The sequence below is a fragment of the Ammodytes marinus genome (assembly GCF_949987685.1).
Source record: "Ammodytes marinus genome assembly, chromosome: 15".
NCBI classification, from domain to species: Eukaryota; Metazoa; Chordata; class Actinopteri; order Uranoscopiformes; family Ammodytidae; genus Ammodytes; species Ammodytes marinus.
Window position 1 is genome coordinate 26617728 of NC_137219.1, and position 21811 is coordinate 26639538.

Sequence of the window (21811 nt, forward strand, 5' to 3'; positions counted from 1 at the left end):
CTTGAGTATACTTCAACTGAAAACGTTTCGACGCACCTCACATACACAATCAATCTTTGAGTAGACAGTATGCAGTATATATAGATGGTGAGTATGTAGGATGTAGGACGCTAGTATGGCGTTCCGAACACAGCCATAAAGAAATGGACACCGTATTGAAACATGGCGCCCATTCATTCCTATGAAAGCTGCTCATTGGCGCTGCCATACTGCTTTCATGAGAGCCTGGCACGCCCCTAAAGCATGACGCGCAGGGTACGTTTCATTCTCGAGCAGTGTAACGTTATAATATGTCCGTGCATTAAGCTAAGCGGGACGAGCACAGTTGCATTGTTTATCGACCATGGAAGTATAAATTACTAGGGCTGTCAAGCGATTAAAAAAATTAATCTAATTAATTACAGGCTCTGTGATTAATTAATCTAAATTAATCGCATACTTATATGACACTTTTATACCTGTTTATAAACAGCTGTATAGCCTACTACAGTTTGATTCTCTGTCTCTCGCGCGCGCTCGCTCTCCGTCTCTCGTAACTTCTGTCTCCTCCCCTCAGCCAGCTTTATACATGAACTAGCGCCGAATTTTCTCAAAAAAACAAGCAGACAAAATTACGACTTTCCATCTAGTTTCAATCTAGTTCCGGCAAGATGGCGGACTAAGCGGTTGTGACTATTTAGAGCACATGTGGGAAAGTTCCTCAAAGTGAGTTTTTTGATCATATACCCCGGCTAAAAAATCTTAATTGACTGTCTGACCATGTCCAAACAACCGAAGAAGCTAGAAATGAACCGAAAATCGCATGAAGACGATGCAAATAGCGCAGAAGCTACATCTTCTCAGAGAGAACACGACTATGCCATGGATGTGGAGCTAACAGCTAGCGGTGAGAAACGAAGCCTCGACGAGATGAGCGACTCCCCACCACTGACTCCATCCAAAGGTGCTCACACCAGAAAAATCTCTAAACAAAATCCATCTGCCACTGATGTGATGGAGGCAATTCTAGCACTTCATTCTAGATTCGACACCCAAGAAATTAAAATGGCGGAGATTAATACCAAGATGACCCAAAATGCAGTGATGATTGCTAACATAACAAGATCAATCGAGTTCAACGCTGAAGAGGTAAAGGAGTGCAAGGAAAAGGTCGCTGTTTTGGAAACCAAGGTATCCGTCCTACGAAAAGAAGTTGACGAGCTCACGGAACGGTCCAGAGAACAAGACCGATACAAAAGACGATGGAACCTGAGAATAAAGGGAATGCGAGAGAAGATGGAGGAAAACATCAGGCAAGATGTGATTCGTCTGCTCGGAGACATCGCTCCAGAATGGTCCCGGAACATGGACGACTACGTTGACACTGTACACCGCCTGGGGAGGATGGAGGAGAACAGGACGCGCCAGGTGATTGTACAGTTTACCAAGCGCCAGCACAGAGACGGCATTTGGAGAATGACTAAGAAGTCGCAGGTCTGCGAGGCTGCAAAAATACGGTTCACCGAGGATCTGACCAGAGAAGACAAGTTGGAAAGGGAAAAACTTTGGCCGCAGATTCTGCAAGCAAGAAAGGCTGGTGAGAAAGCATATTTCCGCGGTCCATTTGCTTTCATAAATGGTCGCCGCATCTATGCTAAAGAGTAAATAATATGACGTGACATGGACAGGCTTTTGAATATATAATTTAAAAGGTAGGGGTATATATATATTTTTTTGAATGTAAGAGGATTACCCACTTCTTCTTTTTTCTACTTCTAAAGCTAATTCAGAGAGCACTTTAACAGTATATTTGCATACACTGCTGAACTATTATTTACTTTTTTACAGCAGTATTTTACTTTATTTATGGTAAAAACAAGTTTATCTTTTATTTCTTTGAACACAAGGGGTCTAAGGGACAATGTGAAGAGGAAAGCAGTATTTTTATTTTGTAAGGGACAAAAAGCCCACTGCACTTTTTTACAAGAGACTCATGCCTGCAACGATGATGCCACCTTCTGGTCAAACCAGTGGGGTGAAAAAATCCTATTCAGTCACGGTTCTAATCGTTCTGGCGGTGTAGCCATATGTTTCAATAGATGCCCTGGGAAGGTAATCACCTTTAAAGCTGACGAGTTCGGTCATTGGCTAGCTGTTGTGTTAAATGTTGAAGGGGAATTTGTTATTTTGATAAATATCTATGGTTTTAATAACGGTAATCAAAACAAATTGTTGTTATCAGAAGTGACTGATGTTATTATTGAATATAAACAAATGTATCATTCTGAGCTTATTTTGATCGGTGGGGATCTAAACTTGACACCCGATGAATGGCAAGATAGATGGCCTTCTAAATATAGTACTAACCAATGGAACCCTATTTTATTTGATTTTTGTAACTCCAACAGCTTAACGGATATTTGGAGGGATAGAAATCCAGATGTCAGTCAATTTTCATGGAACAAACCAAATGGTAACTGTAAATCTAGGATAGATTTGTGGTTGGCAACTCCTGAAATTACAAAATATGTTTCAAATGTGTCTATTAGTAGTGCCCCTCTAACAGATCACTGTGTGATTCATCTCACATTAAACCCAGAGAATAGGACTAAGTATAAAAAAGATTATTGGAAATTTAATGCTGATCTTTTAAAAGATGAGGAGTTTATTAGAGTTGTTAGAAACTTAATAGGAGAAATAAAAAATGACATGAGTATACAAAGTTGTAGCAGCAGATGGGAGTATTTTAAATTTAAGGTAAGAGAGTTCTCGATACAATATAGTAAAGCAAAAAATAGACAACAAAAACAATATGAAGTTCAATTGGTGCAGGACATAAGTGATTGTTGTAACAAGACTGTAATATCTGATGCTGATAAAAGTAACTTCATAAGCCTACAAAACAAGTTAGATAATTTATATATCAAAAAGGCCCAAGGTGCTTATGTTAGATCTCGGGCTAAATGGGTAGAGGAAGGGGAAAAAAATACTTCTTATTTTAGTGGTTTAGAGAAAAGGAGACAGGAGAGAAAGGTGATAAATACATTAATGGTCAATGATATTGAATGTACAGATCAAAGAAAGATATCTGAAGAAATTTATAAATTCTACTCCAAACTTTATTCTTCAGAGTTTTCCACCTTTGACTCAGATATTTTTCTAGAAAATATAAAGTCACATGTCCCCCAGATAGATTTAGCTTTTAAAGCAATGTGTGAGTCCGAGATCAGAATATCAGAATTAGATGAAGCAGTCAAGAGAATAGCAGTAGGAAAGGCACCAGGTCAAGACGGTTTGACTTCTAATTTTTATAAACATTTTTGGGAGGAAATTAAAAGCTTCTTATTTGATGCCATAAATGACATTTTGAGAAATGGGACACTTACACCTACGATGAAACAGGGACTTATAACTCTCATCCCCAAACCAGGTAAAGATAAGAGATACATTGACAATCTTCGCCCTATCACCTTATTGAATACTGACTATAAATTGTTTACACATGTGATTGCTGAGAGATTAAAGGATGGTTTGACGCATATTATATCTGACACCCAATCTGGTTTTCTCAGGGATAGATCCATACATAATAATATAAGATTGGTATTAGATTTATTGGACTATAGACATCTCATTGAAGATGATGGAGTGATTCTTTTTTTGGACTTTTACAAAGCTTTTGATTCAGTTGAACATTCTTTTATTATAAAAACACTGGAGTATTTTGGTTTTGGAGAAAAGTTCATTAATATAGTTAACCTACTATATAATGGCATTAATAGTTCAGTTTCCCTGCCATTTGGAACAACAGGGCGTTTTGACATAAAAAGAGGTATTCGTCAAGGTTGTCCAACCTCGCCTTTATTGTTTATCCTTGTTGTTGAGTTATTGGCAATTCATGTAAAAAATTGTCAAAATGTCCAACCATTAAATGTAATGGGAAATTCATTGGTTATAAGTCAACTGGCAGATGACACCACTTTATTTTTGAAAAATACCGCACAAATTCCAGCAGCATTAAAAGAAATATCCTTATTTTCCAAAGCATCTGGCTTGAAATTAAATATGAAGAAATGTGAAATGTTAAGCATCCATGATCATCCTTTAAGTACTGTATATAATATCCCATTTAAAAGTGAAGTCAAATATTTAGGTATTATAGTCACAAAAGATAAAAAAGTAAGAGAGACATTGAATATAGAAAGTAATATTAAAAACAATAAAACTATTCTCAACAGTTGGCTTCAGAGAGATTTATCCATTTTTGGACGCATTTTACTTACTAAAATGCAAAGTTTATCCAGATTAATTTACCCTGCATTCTCTTTGGAAATACCTGACAAACTAATCAAGAAAATTAATCAAGATAACTTCAATTTTGTATGGAAGAATAAATATCATTATATAAGAAAAAGCGATATAGTTAAATCTGCTGAAGATGGTGGTCTAAATGTCATTGACTTTGATCCTATGAATGGTACCATCAAATTAAAATGGTTACAAAATTTTATTAGAAAAGGTCATAGTTTTTGGTTTGATTTCCCATCTAAGATCTTCGGGAATTTTGGTAACATTGATTTCTTATTAAGATGCGACTTTGATATTTCCAAATTACCAGTCAAGTTATCAGCTTTTCATCGTCAGGCTCTCCTTTACTGGAAACTCATATACAAGCATAATTTTACTCCACATACTGTCCCAATATGGAATAACAGATGTATTCTAATTAGGAGAAAATCTTTTTTTTACAAGGAATGGATGGAGAAAGGTATCTGGTCAATTTGTCATTTGTTGGATAGTAATGGTGATATCTTAACATATAATTCTTTCATTGTGAAATATAATTTGGTTTGTACTGAAAAGCAATACAAAGTGGTAATTAAGGCAATACCACAAGCTATGATCCTTTTAACCAAAGGCATGCTAACCTACTCTGTGATCATTCCACAAGAGCCTTCATTATTCATAGAGGGAGAAAATTTTCCAGATAAAAAATGTAACAATAAATTTATAAGAACTGCCCTTAACTCAATCTGCTTCCCTTCACCACTTAAGAGAAAACATATATTCCAGAAATTTACTAAAAATGATATAAAAAAGATAAGAACCAATTACCTGTCCTTTCCAGTTCCTCCCAAAGTGAAAGAAGTCCATTTTAAAATGTTGTATGAGATTTATCCATGTAATGACTTCTTGAATCAAAGATTTAATCTTGATTTGAATGTATGTACTTTCTGTAATTCCGATATTGAAACTGTAGAACATCTCTTTTTTCTTTGTAATGCAACCCAAACTTTCTGGAATAGGTTTCAGTACTGGATAAGTTATAATGAGAAAGATATCCCTATTTTGACGTATGAAAAAATAAGATTTGGTCTAAAAATGGAAAACAAAGAAACTCAATTTGGAAATAATAATTTAATTTTATTGGCAAACTACTTTATTCATAAATGTCGATTTCAAAAAACTTCCCCCGTTTTTGTTGCATTTTATAACGAATTAATATTATATAAAAAAACAATTAAACTGTGTAAAATGAAAGGAGCCCAACTTTTTAGTGAATATTTGTGTGCCCTGATTCCTGATTGATCACTTGTGTTGATGTTTTGTTTTGTTTTTTGTTTTATTTTGTTTTGTATGCTATTTTCTTTTATGTAAAGTGTGTTGATCTCGCTTGGTTTGTTTGTATGATAGGAATACGAATGTGATATGCCTTTTTGAATTGTGTAAATGTTGTTCTTTATAATAATAAAGAATTAAAAAAAAAAAAAAAAAAAAAAAAAAACTTTCCATCTCCCACAACAGACAGCGCTGCACTGCCACCATTTCGTAGCCTACTCATAGGCAACAATATTGACACACACACACACACACACACACGGGGGGCGGGTGCTAGACAGCTAGCAAACAAAATTGGAGGAAGATTGAGAGATATGGCCTACTACTGTTTTGAACCTAGCCTACATTGTTGCACCCACTAAATAAATAATGCACGGACACTGCGGAGAATTAAGTAAGATGTCTTCCTACCTTCATGCATCCCATAAACCGTCCATAGAGCCCTCGAGTCGGCCCCTTTCCCCTGCTTCTCTCTTTACCTTTCTCCCTTTAACCCACACGCCCGGCCCGGCGAGCTACAGGTGCAGCTCCGCACCACTTTTGCACCGGGTCAAAAGGCATTATAGAAGTGCGATTTATCTGCGTTAATTTTTTTAATCGCGTTAATTTTTCTGTGATTAATTAATCGAAATTAACGCGTTAATTTGACAGCCCTATAAATTACTAATCCCCGATGAATTTAAATTACAGCCCGTCGTTGTAAAGTAATACAGTGATAAACAAAGATTCCTCCCGCCATCGGAGGCCGGGCCGGCCGAAGCAACGGTTGTTTCACTACGACTCCTTTTAGCGGCTACACGCCTAACGGCTAAAACTGAAAATAAAAACGGCTATAAAACGCTTTCGGTGGCGTTTTGAAAAGCGAAAACTTCCATTATATTAGAACATGGTCTAAAGTAAAGTATCTACTATCTTAATAGATAAAGTAGCCTACCATACTGCCGTGCAAAGGCAAAAGACCGTAACTTCATTTTTTTCAAAAATGAGTTTTTGTCATTTTTGGAACACTGGCCATCAGTTTTATCATGTGAACAAATATCTTGAGTCAATTCTGTTGTTTTCTTATCAAAATAAGATGCTGTTTTTGCCGTAACTTCCAAAAGCAGAGGGAAAGCCAAGGCAGAAGACCGTAACATCAGTTACGGTCCTTTGGCTTTGTTTTTGCGTCGCTATGGAACGTTCGGATGAAGTTACGGCTGAGTTACGGCGCTCTGCCTTTGTTTTACTTCTTTATATGTGAATGGTTTTACAAAGCACCACAGTGGAGTTACTGTTTACAGCGCTGGAGTTACGGTGATTTGCCTGTGTATTGCATGTAATTGAAGCACTTCTGCGCTTCCACATTAAAAGCATTTCACTGCCATGACATTAGCATTTCACTGGACAAACGTGAGTTGGCTTTTATTTTGAAGTAACAGGAAGGTGGGCAGCACCTTCACAGAGCCCACTGAGCTCGGCAGCGCTCCAGTAGCAACTAGCAAGACTGCTGTCTCCACACAGCTATCGGATACATGCCAGATTATAAAACACACATTTAAAAATGCGGGCTCACTGTAATTAACAATGTGGGACAACGTCTCAAAAGTAATTGAAATGCGTGACTGCCCCGCACAAAGCGGGACATCTGGTCAACCTACTTCTGTCACACACACATTAACTTCAATAAAGTAAGTAATAAGCTGCCTGCCAATGACAGTCCAGTCCACTCACTGACTGAAAACAACGCGAGCGAGATGGCGATGCCTCAAGACACACCTCCCTGGCTCGGAGAAAACATAGCCTGAACGATAAACCAATCCAGCAGATCCTAGATCGCAGTTTACCTTTTCTTGAAATCTGGTCAAAATCCATGGCAAAAAAATATCCACTGAGGAGAAAAATCCATTGTCTAAATCCATAAAGAGTTATAGGCCTATTATTAGTCCATTCGCTGGCTTGTATATTTTCCCGTGCGGTGCCATAAGGTGATCAGCTGTCATAAAGTGATTTTGGTCTCACGGTACTTGCTGAATACCACTTTTAAACATCTATGTAGTCTAGTCTAAAAGTAGGCTATGTCTTCATACAAGAACGCAAATTTGCTCACGCTATCTCTGGATTTTCAGGGTATGAAGTGGGGCCTAACCAAACACCAATGTGTTTGTGAAAGTGTGTATTACAAAATGTTTTTTCATAATTATAAAGAGTAGCCTATTAGAATAGTTGTGGGAAGAATTAAGTCCCTGAAATCCGGACTCTCTCTCTCTCTCTCTCTCTCTCTCTCTCTCTCTCTCTCTCTCTCTCTCTCTCTCTCTCTCTCTCTCTCTCTCTCATACACATATACATACATTTTCTATTCCATCAAAAACGCAGTGTTTTTTCACTGACTCTAGAAAACTTGCACATAATGGCATCAAACACATATTCCTATACGTTTATCAGAAAATTATAAATGGCATATAAGAGAATACATTTTATTGACATCCAACCTTTCAAATGTAAGAAATATAGGTGGATACTTTTAGGTGTTATTTTATCTCAAATAAGTACAACCATAATTTTTTTTTAATTTTCCAAAAATTAATAATTTTAGCCATAAAATTAATTTATTTTTTATATTTTTTATATTCAATTTGTGTAGTATTATGCCTAACAAGACACCACTCACTTAATGCTATCATTGTTATAACAGGAAATGTTGATATAGAGTGATACAAATCCAATGTGTCAATAGAATAGAAGTTAAGGTCTTTTGCCTTTGCATGACCCATTATTGTTTCGCAGATAATACAAAGGCAGAGTACAGTAACTTCCGAATAAGGGTCAAAGGCAGGGCTGTACAGTGCGACAGTTTTGATCGCATTTGCTACTGAAATTGATCACGTGCGATGATGAATACGAACCCATTAGCACTCGTGCGACAGGTTGATAATGAGCAGATGCTGTCTCTTTGAAACACAGAGGAGAGATGCACAACACTGCTTAGAGGGCTCTACATTAACACTGCGGGTAAATGAGTCTTAGGCAAGTAAGTTATTGAGTCCACCCTCCACTTTGGCTGGTGAAAGATGTGTGCTCGGGATCTGTGCGGGTGCAGCGATTCTAGGTGTAAAAACTTCACCAACGGCAATTACCGGAAGGAGACGGCACATTACCGCAGTTAAGTTAGCACGTGTACAAACAGAACATTTCCTGTGCGCCTTCACATTAAAAGCCTGTTATTAGCCAAACGTTAGTTGACTTTTATTTTGAAGCCGGTAAGAACAGGAAGTTAGCGCTTTTTTCTAGCTTGAAAGGCAACTCATTCAGCTGCAGAGAGCAGTCAACAGTAGCCTAGTCTATTTACAAAGTTTTAAATAAGCCACTGAAAAGCTACTCCCAACACATTCACAACAACCTATTTAATTTATCCTAAATTGTACCAATATGTATACTTATTTATTTAATAGGCTATGTTTAATGTTTTAAAGTTTGGTTTTAATTAACAGAAGGACATTATAATAATAATTCTGAATCAGCAAAAAATTGCAATTGGCAGGTTAGATTCTTTTTTCTAAATCGCAATCAGTGCACCCCTATTAATTTTTCTACAATTATTACTGCACCCACTAGGATATCATATTTATTGTGAATCTCAAATGAGACCAGGATGACATGCTCAAAGGTAATTAGAGCAAAATGCAAGGGTTAAGGTTATGCAAGTTTTCAATCATAGCCTACTTTGTGTGCTACCAAATTTATTTTTGTGCTACTGAATTTTTTTGCTTGCTAGCACCAGTGCTACCACCTGAAAAAATAAGCGTACAGCCCTGGTCAAAGGTCAAGTTAAAATTTTAGATTTTTGGGGGATAAATAACTTCCTTGTCATACAATAACATGCCAAATTTTCAAGTATCTACCTACAACTGATTTGGCAGGACAACAAAATAACTTTGAACTCATTTTTCTCAGTTCTACACTCTGGTGAGTTAAGGTCTTTTGCCTTTGTAGGGCAGCATACATGTTAAAGCATACACAATCGAAGTCACAAAGCGAGTTTTTTTGCTTGCAGTCTACTATGAATAGACTTTAAAAGCACTGCTTATTCCACACTTTTTTGTGTTGGATATGTAACTGCTACATTTATCATCATAACATCTAAACTATTATAGGCTTTACTAGTGTACTACACATGTTGCACGAATCACAAGAATAAACATTAATAATACAAATACAAGTTTATTTAATTTAAAAACTTTATTCAAATTAATTAAAACTTAAATTTGTTTTCATACAGGCTTGCCATGTCTGTATTCGCTGTACCGTCCAGGAACCCTGTGTTAAAGACTGGTAGAGAATGGGCCGTACTCCTTCAGATGGATGAGCACACCTTCCGTCGCCATCTAAGAATGTCCTGGTCACAATACAATTTCCTGCTCATGAAATTTGAGCAGCAGGGGCTGAATGAGGTCAAGCATATTGGCGGGAGACCAGATGTGCCACTTAAGAAAAAAGTTTTGATGCTGCTATGGTACATGGCCAACCAGAATTCGTTCGGGGAAATAGCAGATACATTTGATGTGTCTCAGTCGACAGCCCACCGCTCAATTCTCGAGCTTCTCGGGGCACTCTGCTCAATCGCCTCCTCGTTCATCGCCTGGCCCAATCAATGTGAGAAAAGGGCTTCTTCTGCAGCGTTCTCTAGGGCCTGTGGAATTAATAGTATAATTGGGGCGATTGATAGGTGCCACATAAAGATCCAGAGGCCTATCATTAGAGGAAGGGACTACCTCAATAGGAAGGGATTCTATTCTGTGATACTGCAGGGGATCGTCGACAAAAGGGGCCGGTTCCTCGACATATTTGTTGGAGCCCCAGGGAAGGTACATGATGCCAGGGTGTTGGGAGGAGAGACTTCCAGAGAGACTTCCAGAGACTTCCAGCTGCTGGGGGACAGCGCCTACATTGGAAATGCATTCCCATTCATATTGTCCCCAAAGCGTGACAATGGTGCGCTTTTACTGCAGAGGACCTAGCCGCCAACCTAAAAATAAGCCGTGGGAGAGTGATCGTGGAGCAGGCCTTTGGGAGGGTCAAGTGCAGGTGGAGGAGAGTCAGAGACCTGCAAAACACAAGGCTTGACATAGTGGTCATGGTCATCATGTCTGCCTGCATCCTGCACAACCTGTGTGCAGGGTCCACACATGTGAAGACCATCCACAAGGCTGCCCGAGGCAAGCTGATGACGATGAGTAGGCTAGTGGCCAGTCTATTGTTTCTCTCTGCCACTTAGCAGAAAACATTTAAATAAAAGCAACGTCAAAACTACATTCACAATTGTGCGTTAAAATTAATCCAGTGTTAATATTCAAATATTCGTAGGACTACTGCCATTTCAAACGTGTACAAAAGTGACCCTGGCTTTTCTTTAGCATACTTAACTTTGTTAAAAAAATAAATAATAATTTTTAAACATTTTAGATAGGCTACAATACAAATGTTTTGAAATATAGAACAAATACGATTTGAAATATACAAGAATTATTTGATTGAATATAAAACATGTTTTTTTTAAATATACAACAAATAACTTAAATATACAATTACATTTTACAATACACATTTAAAAACATATAAATACAATAAATAATAATATATATTCTCAGCATGCCTTCGCTGGCTTGCAGCCTCTGACTCCCGGAGGAGCTGCATGAGGTCCCCTTCCTCTGCAGGACGTTTACGCCTCGTTGGCGTAGAGGTTGGGGGAGGGAGACTGGCTGCCTCTGGAAGAAGCTGGTCAGGTCTCCTGATCTCAAGCCCAAAAGAGGTCCCAACAACTGGGAACTCAATATCATGATTCCCCCCCAAAAGCTCCTCCATATCCCGGTAACATGCGAACCTCATGGCTCCCTTTCCTGTGCTGTTATTATTGTCTTTCACTTTTTTATATCCATCTTCAAGCGTAGCCCACTTCCTCGCCACTCTCTCTGGGTGGAAACACATGTGAAAGTGGTCACCAAGCTTGGTGGCCATCTCCTTCCACATGTGGTTCTTTGAGCCCTTTGCGAGCCTCATTCTTCTGTTAAGCTCATACAGGGTCTTAGGCAGCTCACCTCCATCCGCCTCCAATTTCTGCCTCATCAGGTCGATCAGGAACAGAGTCTGTTCCTTGTCGAAGGAAGAAGCTGGTGGCAGTGGAGTGATTGTTGTTTCCTCTGTGTCCTCTCCATGCTCTCTCTCTCTGCTGCTGCTGCTGCTACCCCCTCTCCTTCTTCAAATTTGTTAACAACCTCCAAACCTAAAATAAACACATACAAAAGGTCAGAAGATATCAGGTCCTATGCTTATTTTAAATATGTTTTATTAGACAGGAAAAAAGGCATAACAAATTACAGGGTGTATACAAGATTTGCAAGTTGTATTATGCTCCATGACAGCACTGTCAATGCTGTGCGAGGCCACGTGATCTCCTTCTTTTTTATAGTTTTCCATGTAGGCCTATGTAGACCAAAAGGCTATTTGATATCCAATGAATTTTTATTTATATTTCATTTTAGTGCAGTTTGAGGCAATGTGTTGCTGGTGAAGATTGTGTCTGTGTGTGCATGCATAGGCTACGTGCAAACACTATGTAGGTGTGAGAGGTCAATTGATATTGACTATGCGGTTTATTATTTACATCGTCATAAGTGTGTTCATTTAGTAATTGTGGGCATTCTATACAGTTAATTCAGAGCCCCTAAGTTATTTAATATGTTCTATAAATGCATGATTGTGTTTTACTGTCATGCCTGTTAATATTATATGGTGTAATGCCTAAGTTCCGCCACTAGGCGAAGCTATTGAAGCAGGCTACTGAGGAGGCTTTGAGTAAAAGAAGAAAACTCCGCTGTTGTGTTTTTATTACTGTCGTAGAAGAAGAAGTTTGATAACTGAGTAAACGCTTGCAGCAGAGAAAGAATATGCTGGCACACTGTACTCGAATATATCGCTTCTTGTTTTCTTTAAAATAAAAGAGTGTTACTCCAACGCAAGTAGGCTACGGCCTCCGCCTGCGTTTCTGAAAGCCTGCAACATAGGCAACCTTATGTGGTTGTGGTCAAGGAAAGTATTTGTTTTCGGAGCTTGTTGTGCGGTGTGTTAGACCTGTTCACATAGCCTATTTAAAAAGAAATACCCAAAAAAACATAGACTTTGCGACGTTGAAGGCCAGATCCCACGGATTGCTGCTGGTAAACACAATAGCACAGAGTGCAGAATGACAAGGGAAGACATAACTCACCGAGTACGTGTATTTGGACCTTGATCGTGAGTCCCTGATCCAGATAATAAGTAGATTGATCATCTGATGCCTGATATAAAACACTGAATTGAAGGGTTTCGTTTTATCTTTGTCTGAAAAGAGGTTCATATTTGCGTCGGCGAAAACTGTAAGAAAAATAAATAAATGTCAGTTAACATGTAGCCTAACGTTAGAGCCATGTAGCAAATATAAAAGAGGTTGGATCAGTTATGGCAAATCTAGCAGCGTAACATTTAGATATTTATTTACGTTATATAGAGGCCCGTTTAGACTATGCTATTGTTTAAGTTTAAAAACTCAACTTTTCTGTTAGCTACAGCAACTGATTGAACTGCACGTCAACGGCTAACAGAGGCCGATTGTCCCTCACTTTAAAGATATTTGATATGCTGGACCCTTTTCAGCAGTTCACATGATATAAACACACAACGAAACATTAAAACACAATTAAAAAATAAAACCATTGATTTAAATAAGGTTAATTAAACGTTTCTCAATATCACATACTGTAAACAACAGTTACAGTTCACCTGGTAACACATAGACCTAGATAGTTTCCACATTAAGTGCTAGTTAGTACTTCCACTCTGAGTAAATGGTTTCCTTTTCAAAAATAAGGAACATGGTTCCCAATTTTTCTAAATGAATGAAAATGTAGTCTAATTTTAATTACTTATTATCGTGTGAGATGCCATCGTTTTCAGTTCAGATTGTTGTTGTGACGTAATCTGCGTCATCTCAGTGAAGTCGGGAGAGGCAGACGTTGCCCGAGTTCTGAGTTGAACGACCGTTTTATTGCACTTTTCCGTGTCGGAAGTCGGCAATTTCCGAGTTCCGAGTACAAAAGAACGCACCATTAGAACACTAGTATTCTAATTTATGTGCATGATGTCATTTTACTGTGTGTGTGTGTGTGTGTGTGTGTGTGTGTGTGTGTGTGTGTGTGTGTGTGTGTGTTCTAGAACAGTAGTATTCTAATTTATGCGCATGATGTAAGTGAGTGTTCTAAAATACACACACTCGGGGGAAAAAATGGCTTCCTATACTTGTGAGGACCTTGATTGATATCATTTTGATTTAACCTTTATTATTTTATCCAGGCAAAGTCTCATTGAGATTAAAGGCCTACTTCACCGGTTGGAATATGAAGGTGTATTTTGATTTGATTTGATTCAATTTATTTCAGACATATCAAACATACAAAACAAAATGAAAAGCATGGAAATACAATAAACAAATTATGTTTTCACAAAAAAAATATATATATATATCTGTATTTCTGAGATATGCCTGAAAAGGAGCAGGAAGAAGTATACACTTATTTAATCCTACCCCTTTTCCATAGTAAAAAAAATAAAAATATTTATTAAATTAAATTAAAAAAATAAAAATATTTATTATATTCGCTTCTCTTAATCCATATACTCTCTGTACAATTGGCGATACTATATTATATTTGCCATTTACAAACTATATATACATACATACTACTTAATATACTATGAATTTTTTATATTTTATATACTTATATCATGCATATATTTATATTTATAAACAATCAATATATCCATATCTACATACATATCTATACAATCAGTAAATATATCCATATAATTATAATTTCCTTCTTACTTCACACCCTCATCCCTGTACCTTTTGAAAATCATTGCTTTGAACCTTTTTTTAAACTGGATCATGTTTGGACATTGCTTTAGCTCCATGCTCATCCCATTCCACAGTTTCACACCCCCAATTGAGATGCAATGACATTTTAAAGTCATGCGTACAGCCAGTGTCTTAAAGTTTAACTGTTGCCTCAAATTGTAACCCCCCTCTCGGTCAAAAAAAAGTTTTTGAATGTTAGCTGGTAGCAGTTTATTTCTAGCTTTGAACATGATTTGTGCAACTTGATATTCAACTAGGTCATTGAACTTAATGATACGGGAATGTAAAAAGAGGAGGTTGGTGTGATCATAATATCCAGCTTTATTGATTATTCTTATGGCTCGTTTTTGTATTGTGACTAATGGTAGCAGTGAGCTTTTGTAAGTGGTCCCCCAGACCTCCACACAGTAATTTAAATAAGGTAAGATCATTGAGCAGTAAAGAATATGCAATGATCTTTGATCCAATATATGCTTTGCTTTACACAGGACTAAGATGCTTCGTGACCGTTTAGATTTAACATGTTTAATGTGAGGTTTCCAGCTGAGTTTATGGTCTATTGTCACACCAAGGAATTTATTTACATACACTCTTTCAATATTAACACCGTCAATCTTAACATTTACGTCATTATTTAAATTACAATTTCCAAACAACATGATTTTTGTTTTACTTAGATTCAATGACAATTTATTATTGTCAAACCACTTTTTTAATTTGCTCATTTCAGTTGTAATTAACTCCAGAAGCTGCTGCAAGTCCTCTCCCGTACAAAAAATATTAGTGTCGTCTGCAAATAACACAAATTGTAAAATCTTTGATGTTTTGCATATATCATTAATGTAGAGAATAAAAAGAATTGGCCCTAATACTGACCCCTGGGGGACCCCACAGGCAATGTCCAAACGAGATGACATATGTTCACCCATCTTCACAAATTGTTGCCTGTTCTGTAAATAGCTCCTCAGCCAGTTTAATACAACCCCCCTGATACCATACCGTTCTAATTTATTGATTATTCTGTCATGATTTATGGTATCAAATGTTTTTTTGAGATCAATAAAAACACCGGCTGCATAATTCTTTTGGTCCAGCGAATTTGATATCTTTTCAATTAGCTCAATAACTGCTAATGAAGTGGATCGGTTGGGTCTGAAGCCGTATTGGCTGTCAGTTAGTAAATTGTGTTTATTGATGAAATTGTTAAATCTGGCAGCAAATAGTTTTTCTAAAAATGTTGAAAATTGAGGAAGCAGTGAAACAGCCCTGTAGTTTGTGAAGTGGTGTTTGTCTCCAGTTTTGTACAGCGGTAAGACTTTTGCAATTTTCATTTTTTTGGGGAATTTACCCGTTTGAAATGATAAGTTACAGATGTGCGTAAGTGGTTTTGCGATTCCTTCAATGACATGTTTAACTATTCTCATGTCAATGTCATTATAGTCGGTAGAAGTCTTGTTTTTGCAATTATGAACAATCTCTATAATTTCACTCTTCCACTGCTTTTAGAAACATTGTTTTTGGATTAATGTCTATTAAATCATAATTATTGTCTTCAGACCCTGGGTCATTAATTTTTTCTGCCAAATTTGGTCCCACATTTACGAAGAATTTGTTAAAACCATCAACCACATCATCCATATTATCTATTGTATTTTCTTTCTCCATAAAATACTCAGGGTAACCTGTATTTTTTGATCCATTTCTAATAATACTATTTAGCACATTCCATAAACCTTTCATGTTGTTTTTGTTATTCACTAGTATTTTATTATAGTATTCTTTCTTACATATCCTCATTATATTGGTTAATTTATTTCTATACTTTTTATACTTATTTTCTGCTTCTGCAGTTTGATTTTTCATACATTTTCTATACAGTGTATTTTTCTTTTTGCAGGCATTTTTCAAACCCTTATTGATCCACGGACTAGTTGTCTGTTTATGTCCATCACTGTCAGGGGCGTGCACAGACATTTTGGGGGACAGGTGCTCAGTGCTAAAAAAGGGCACAATATATTCTATCGATGAATGACCAAATCATTTTAAGTTGTACAAATCCCAAAGCTCCTTCTCTCTTTGAAGTCTTCGTTAGGCCCCTGATCTCCGTACGCCGGAGACAATTGACACCATTGAGTGATTTTATAGTATATGGGGATTTATGGGGAAGTTGGCCAAGTTGCTTGAAATCCAGTGTGAAATGTCCACAGATTTGGGGTACCGTTTCACCTGCCTGTGTTGGTCAACTGTGTTTTATCAAGTCCAAAGTCAATGTTTGCGTCTCATGGTGTAAATGCACCAGACACTGGTTTAAACCACCGCTGCTAATCAAAATCCTGCTGTGGAGCTCTGGGTCTGGGTGTAGCAGTGATACGGCTGGTGTCGACCATAGACTGTATACAATGATGTGGGAGCAGTCAAATCTGTTAACAGGACTACCGAAAGGACAACTGGCTTTTCTCCTGGTGCCTTGGCAAGACATGATCAGTTTATTTATTTTTTATTATTTCTTCATTGTTATATATTTGAGGAATACAAAGAATGTTAAAGCTGGGTGATTTCTGATTGTTCAAAATTAGCATGAGCGGTAATCTTTGACCAATCAGAGCAAGGCTCCGATTCTTTAAAAAAAAAAAAAAAATCAGATTCTCTGTTCTTATTGGCTGTTGGGACTGTCCATTCACTTTGGCACCGACGTTGTTGGTGTAGAGCGTGTCGGGGAGGGACCAAAGAGAACAAGTGGAGCGGTTGAGGTATTTGCATTCAAATCTCTATCCCAACTGCTATTTTCTCCCCAAATTCTCCACCCCAGCTTTAATGAGTTAAAAATGTATCAAAATTAAATTTGAAAAAGCAACACAGAAATTTAGTTCAATTTCTGTGTATAAAACTGAACTGAAGGCTGAGGCCAGCCTCCAAGTGTAATGACCGTGTAACATGAATCAGCCCTGTGTCGTGGTAACCCAAATGTATATTGACCTCCTCCTTCCTCTTTCAGGACCGAGCAGAGCATGTTGAGATTCAGTACACTTTTAAAAAGTAAGTAAGTCTGTCAAAGGTAGTGGTCATCAGAAAGTTAACACTTTTGCGATAATTATAAATCAGAAATACCATAACACAGAAAACCAGCAAACCAATTAAGACAACAAAACACATTAACAAAATATTTTAAATTACATGACAAAGAATAAATATATAAACAACATTTAGTTCAACTTTTTTATTTCCTTGTTTGTCAATTGTTCAGATGAATATTGCACTTTACACCAATTAGAATTAATTAAGAAAAATATATTCATTCATTCATGCTGGAGTTTTTCCCAGCAATTTCTAATCCCTGCGATAGACTGGGCACTTGTCCAGGCTACATCCTGGACAGGTCGTCAGTCTGTAAATGTATTAAAACATATAGATGGAAAGCAACACTACATCACTACATTCACCCCAACGCATGGGTAATTTAGAATTTCCAATTAACCTAACCTGCATGTTTTAGTGATTGTGGGAGGAAACCGGAGAACCCGGAGAAAACCCACTCTGGCATGTGGAGAACATGCTAACTCTACACAGAAAGGCCCCAGCTGGTCCAGCAGGTTCTTACCAAAAACCTTGTTTCTGTGAGGTGACAATGCTAACCACTGCACCACCATGCCAGACCAAGTTTGATGTTGACCAGATGTCTTCTTGTTGCTCCACCACCTGCACCTCTACTGTCTCATCTTCCTCAAGATCTTATCCAAAGGGCGCCGGTCTTTCACTGGGATAAGCTTATTCCACAGGCTATATCCTGGAAAAGTAACCAGTCTTGTCGATGGAATATATTATTTTATATTATTAAAACATAAAGATGGACAGCAATTCACTTACATTCACACCTCTGGGTAGTTAAGCATTTCCAATCAACCTAACCTGCATGTTTTTGGGATTGTGGGAGGAAACCGGAGTACCCGGAGTAAACCCACTCTGGCACAGGGAGAACTTGCTAACTCCACACCGAAAGGCACCAGAAGGTTCTTACCAAAACCTTCTTTCTGTGAGGTGACAATGCTAACCACTGCACCACCATGCCAGACAAAGTTTGATGTTGAGCGGATGTCTTCTTGTTGCTCCACTACCTGCACCTCGACTGTCTCATCTTCCTCAAGATCTTATCCAAAGGGCGCCGGTCTTTCACTGGGATGAGCTTATTCCACAAGGCAATAAACTCGGTCTGGTGGGCAAGTACCTGGAGCATCTTCTGTCCATAGAACCTGTGCAGATAAACATGACTTATTCAGCGATTTAGTTTATGAGCACTTAATGAAAAAGTTGTTCTAAGATATGACTTCACAAACCATAAGATCAAGCCAGAATTAATAACCCACCTGACTTCAGTAGCAGCATCTACCGACATCTTACTGACAGCAGTAAGGAAACGCTCTGCGAAGGTCTTCCCTGCAGTCAGGGTCTGGTCCTCTCCAACGATGCTCGCCAGCTTCTGGAGGTGCTGTGCTGTGCTTGCTCTCACTGAAACACAAGGATGGCTGAAGAAAGACAAAGACAGGACAATGTCAGACAAATCCTGTGGCTACTTTTGATTTAATTTACTTTGAATGCTGCTGCTTCGTCACTAACTACTAACTTGTGAATAAACTGTCTTCACTTACTTGAGCCCTGCGTAGAGTAGAGCGCACAAGGTTCTGCTGGGGCTGCAGCCCTCCACTAGAGCATCCAGGGCGAGGTTGGCCTGCTGGTGAATGAAGGCGTTGCTTGTCTGTGCCAACTTCAGCAGCAGGGCTCGGCCTGTCCTCTCTGCCTCTGGGTCCATGGCCCTTCCCAGGTAAACATGGAGGTCTGCGATGCTGTCCATTGCAGCGCAGGCCACAACAGAGCGCAGATTTGCCACCTAGATAGTGAATGATAATATCAGTCAGTCCTTCTGTATACATATCCATGCAAAATTAGGCAAATGAGAACTACATGTGACACAAAGCCAGATTAAATCAAGAGGGAAATCTCCACAATACCTCTTCTGACAGGACGAGGCAGAACTCGTGCAGTTTGGTCAGCAGCAGGTGTGGATGGTGTCGTACCAGAGCCCGAACAGATTTAAAACCAACCAATTTCTTCTCCCTATGTTAAGATAGAATTGCATTAATCACTGCTTTAGAACCATAGGCCTGTGGTTGCCCTACTAGCTATACAATTTAGAATATGTCCCTAATGTACATCTGAAGTGTTGGTGTCTTACCAGTCCTCTGAGTTTATCTGGCCAAAGCAGAGGGACAGACTGGCAAAGGGGTTGTCCAAAGGCTGGAAGTCTTCCTGAGCTGCTCGCTTCACAGCCTTTGGAGGACAGGGGTTTTTCCCAGCCTGTGAAGGACGGAGGTTTGTCCCACGGCGAGGTCCCCTAGTTTTGAGAGGGGCAGCTGTTGATGGAGGTGTAGGAGCCATGGGTGTCAGTGCAGGGACTCTTCTGGGCGCTGCTGGTAGTTGATGTGAACCAAGGTGGACCTGCTTAAATTGATCCACTTTTCGAGCTGACTGGAGCTTGCATCCATCCGCCACTTCCTTTCCTGTTCAGATTAACAGCAAAACAGTCAATATTACTTATTATAAATAATAGACGTTTATAACATTTTAACATATTTCTATTAAGGTTCCCTTAAAGAAAGTCCTTTAAAACGTTAAAGTAAGAACATACCTGCTCCACCGAGTTGCCTGGACAACACAGGGAGACGAGATGGTCTCCTGGGTGCAGCTGTAGGAGGAGGTGAAGGGTTGAAGTTGCCAAGATGTGAAATGGCCCTCAGCTCACTGGGAGTGTGTGTGTCCACAGAGCTGAGACTGTCCACAGGGCTGATGGGTGGTTCTGGGCTTGGCATCAGCTTAGCCATTTTACAGGCAAGCATTGCCATCTGACTCCCCAGACGGACTTTCTTCTCAAAGAAGGGGTCCTCTTCATCCCATATCTGGACGGTCTTGGCCTTCCGGACACTGTTTCTCTCCTCCACTTTTAAAATGGGCCTGATCCTGCCTCCTTGCTGAGAGGATTCAGGGCTCCTTCTGAGAGAAGCTGGGGGCCGAGCTGAGGGGAGGGTGTCATGCTGGACTGAGAATCCCAATCTCTCCAGAACAGCGTCGCTGTGGGCTTTCTTTGAAGCACACAGCCTCTCTGCACGTTGAATCAGTGCAGCCCTCTCTTTTCTCTCAGCTCTCTCAATGTCCAGGATCCTGGACTGAGTGCTGGAGACATGTTCTCTACTGTGGCTTCCAGATGGCTATGGAAAAACATATGAGATATATTTGTATTTGTAAATTAAATTAGTCAATTGAGACTAATTACTCTGAATCAATAAATAGAGTTGGTTACTTACATAACTGTCACCATTGAAGTTCTTGTCCTTCCACAGTTGCAGGAAGACGTTTGATGTACCACGATTAGCCATGACTATCAGATATACACAACTATAGAGTAGTTAATCTCAACTAGATCAGTGTTTGTCTGACTGGATATGAATTCTACCCTCTATACATGGAAACATTCTAAGTGATGTCACTGTTTGACTATGGAACATTCTAATGAGATCAAAGATATTATGCAAATTGGAGATTCTATCATTCTATTTATTTGTTATGCATTTTTTGAAGCATTGTTGAGGATTTGAAAAACAACTATTTGACAATCATGGCTTGACAGCAATACACTTTATTACATTGGCTTATTTTGTGTCCATAATGTCTCACCCTTTAATTCAAGTCACACTTGCCTCTGCAAATAAACTTAAACTCCCACTCTCTAGCATGCATTTATTGATTAATCAGTTAATAATCTGATAATAACGTGACCTGTAAACCTGATTAACATGACCTGCACTAATGATTGGAGATAACCAATTATGATCTACACCAAAAATAACTGAAGTTGTTAAAATGCTCTGTCTGGGGCACAGTGGAATAGGGTGGACACCATTCAGTCTATGGGTGGCACTTGGGGGTGGATCACTGCACGGGCACACCTGACACAGGCCCAGGGGCTCATGGGGGCCCTAAGCCAGAGATACTGATAGTAACGTTTCATGTTGCATAGTCAAAGAGCTCAGTCACTCATGTCATATAAGGATACTCATTCAAATGTAACAAGATAGACATCATCATGGGCCCCTCAACTAGTAGGGGAGAAATACAAAAGCAAGTTAAAAACAACAGCATTATTAGCTCTGTCTAGGGGCTTCATGAGGGGCCTCTAAGGCACAGTATCCTAAAATCCTGTGTGAAACACTGACTTCCTTACTATGTTTTTGCCATTAA

General features: G+C 38.7%; 1 pseudogene across 1 annotated transcript; it reads left to right on the plus strand.

Annotated features, from left to right (window-relative positions):
- The first annotated feature begins 9860 nt into the window (after positions 1 to 9860).
- On the plus strand, positions 9861 to 10812 carry LOC307261576 (annotated as a pseudogene). The gene has a single exon. The product of its transcript is annotated as an uncharacterized misc_RNA (transcript).
- The last annotated feature ends 10999 nt before the right edge of the window (positions 10813 to 21811 follow it).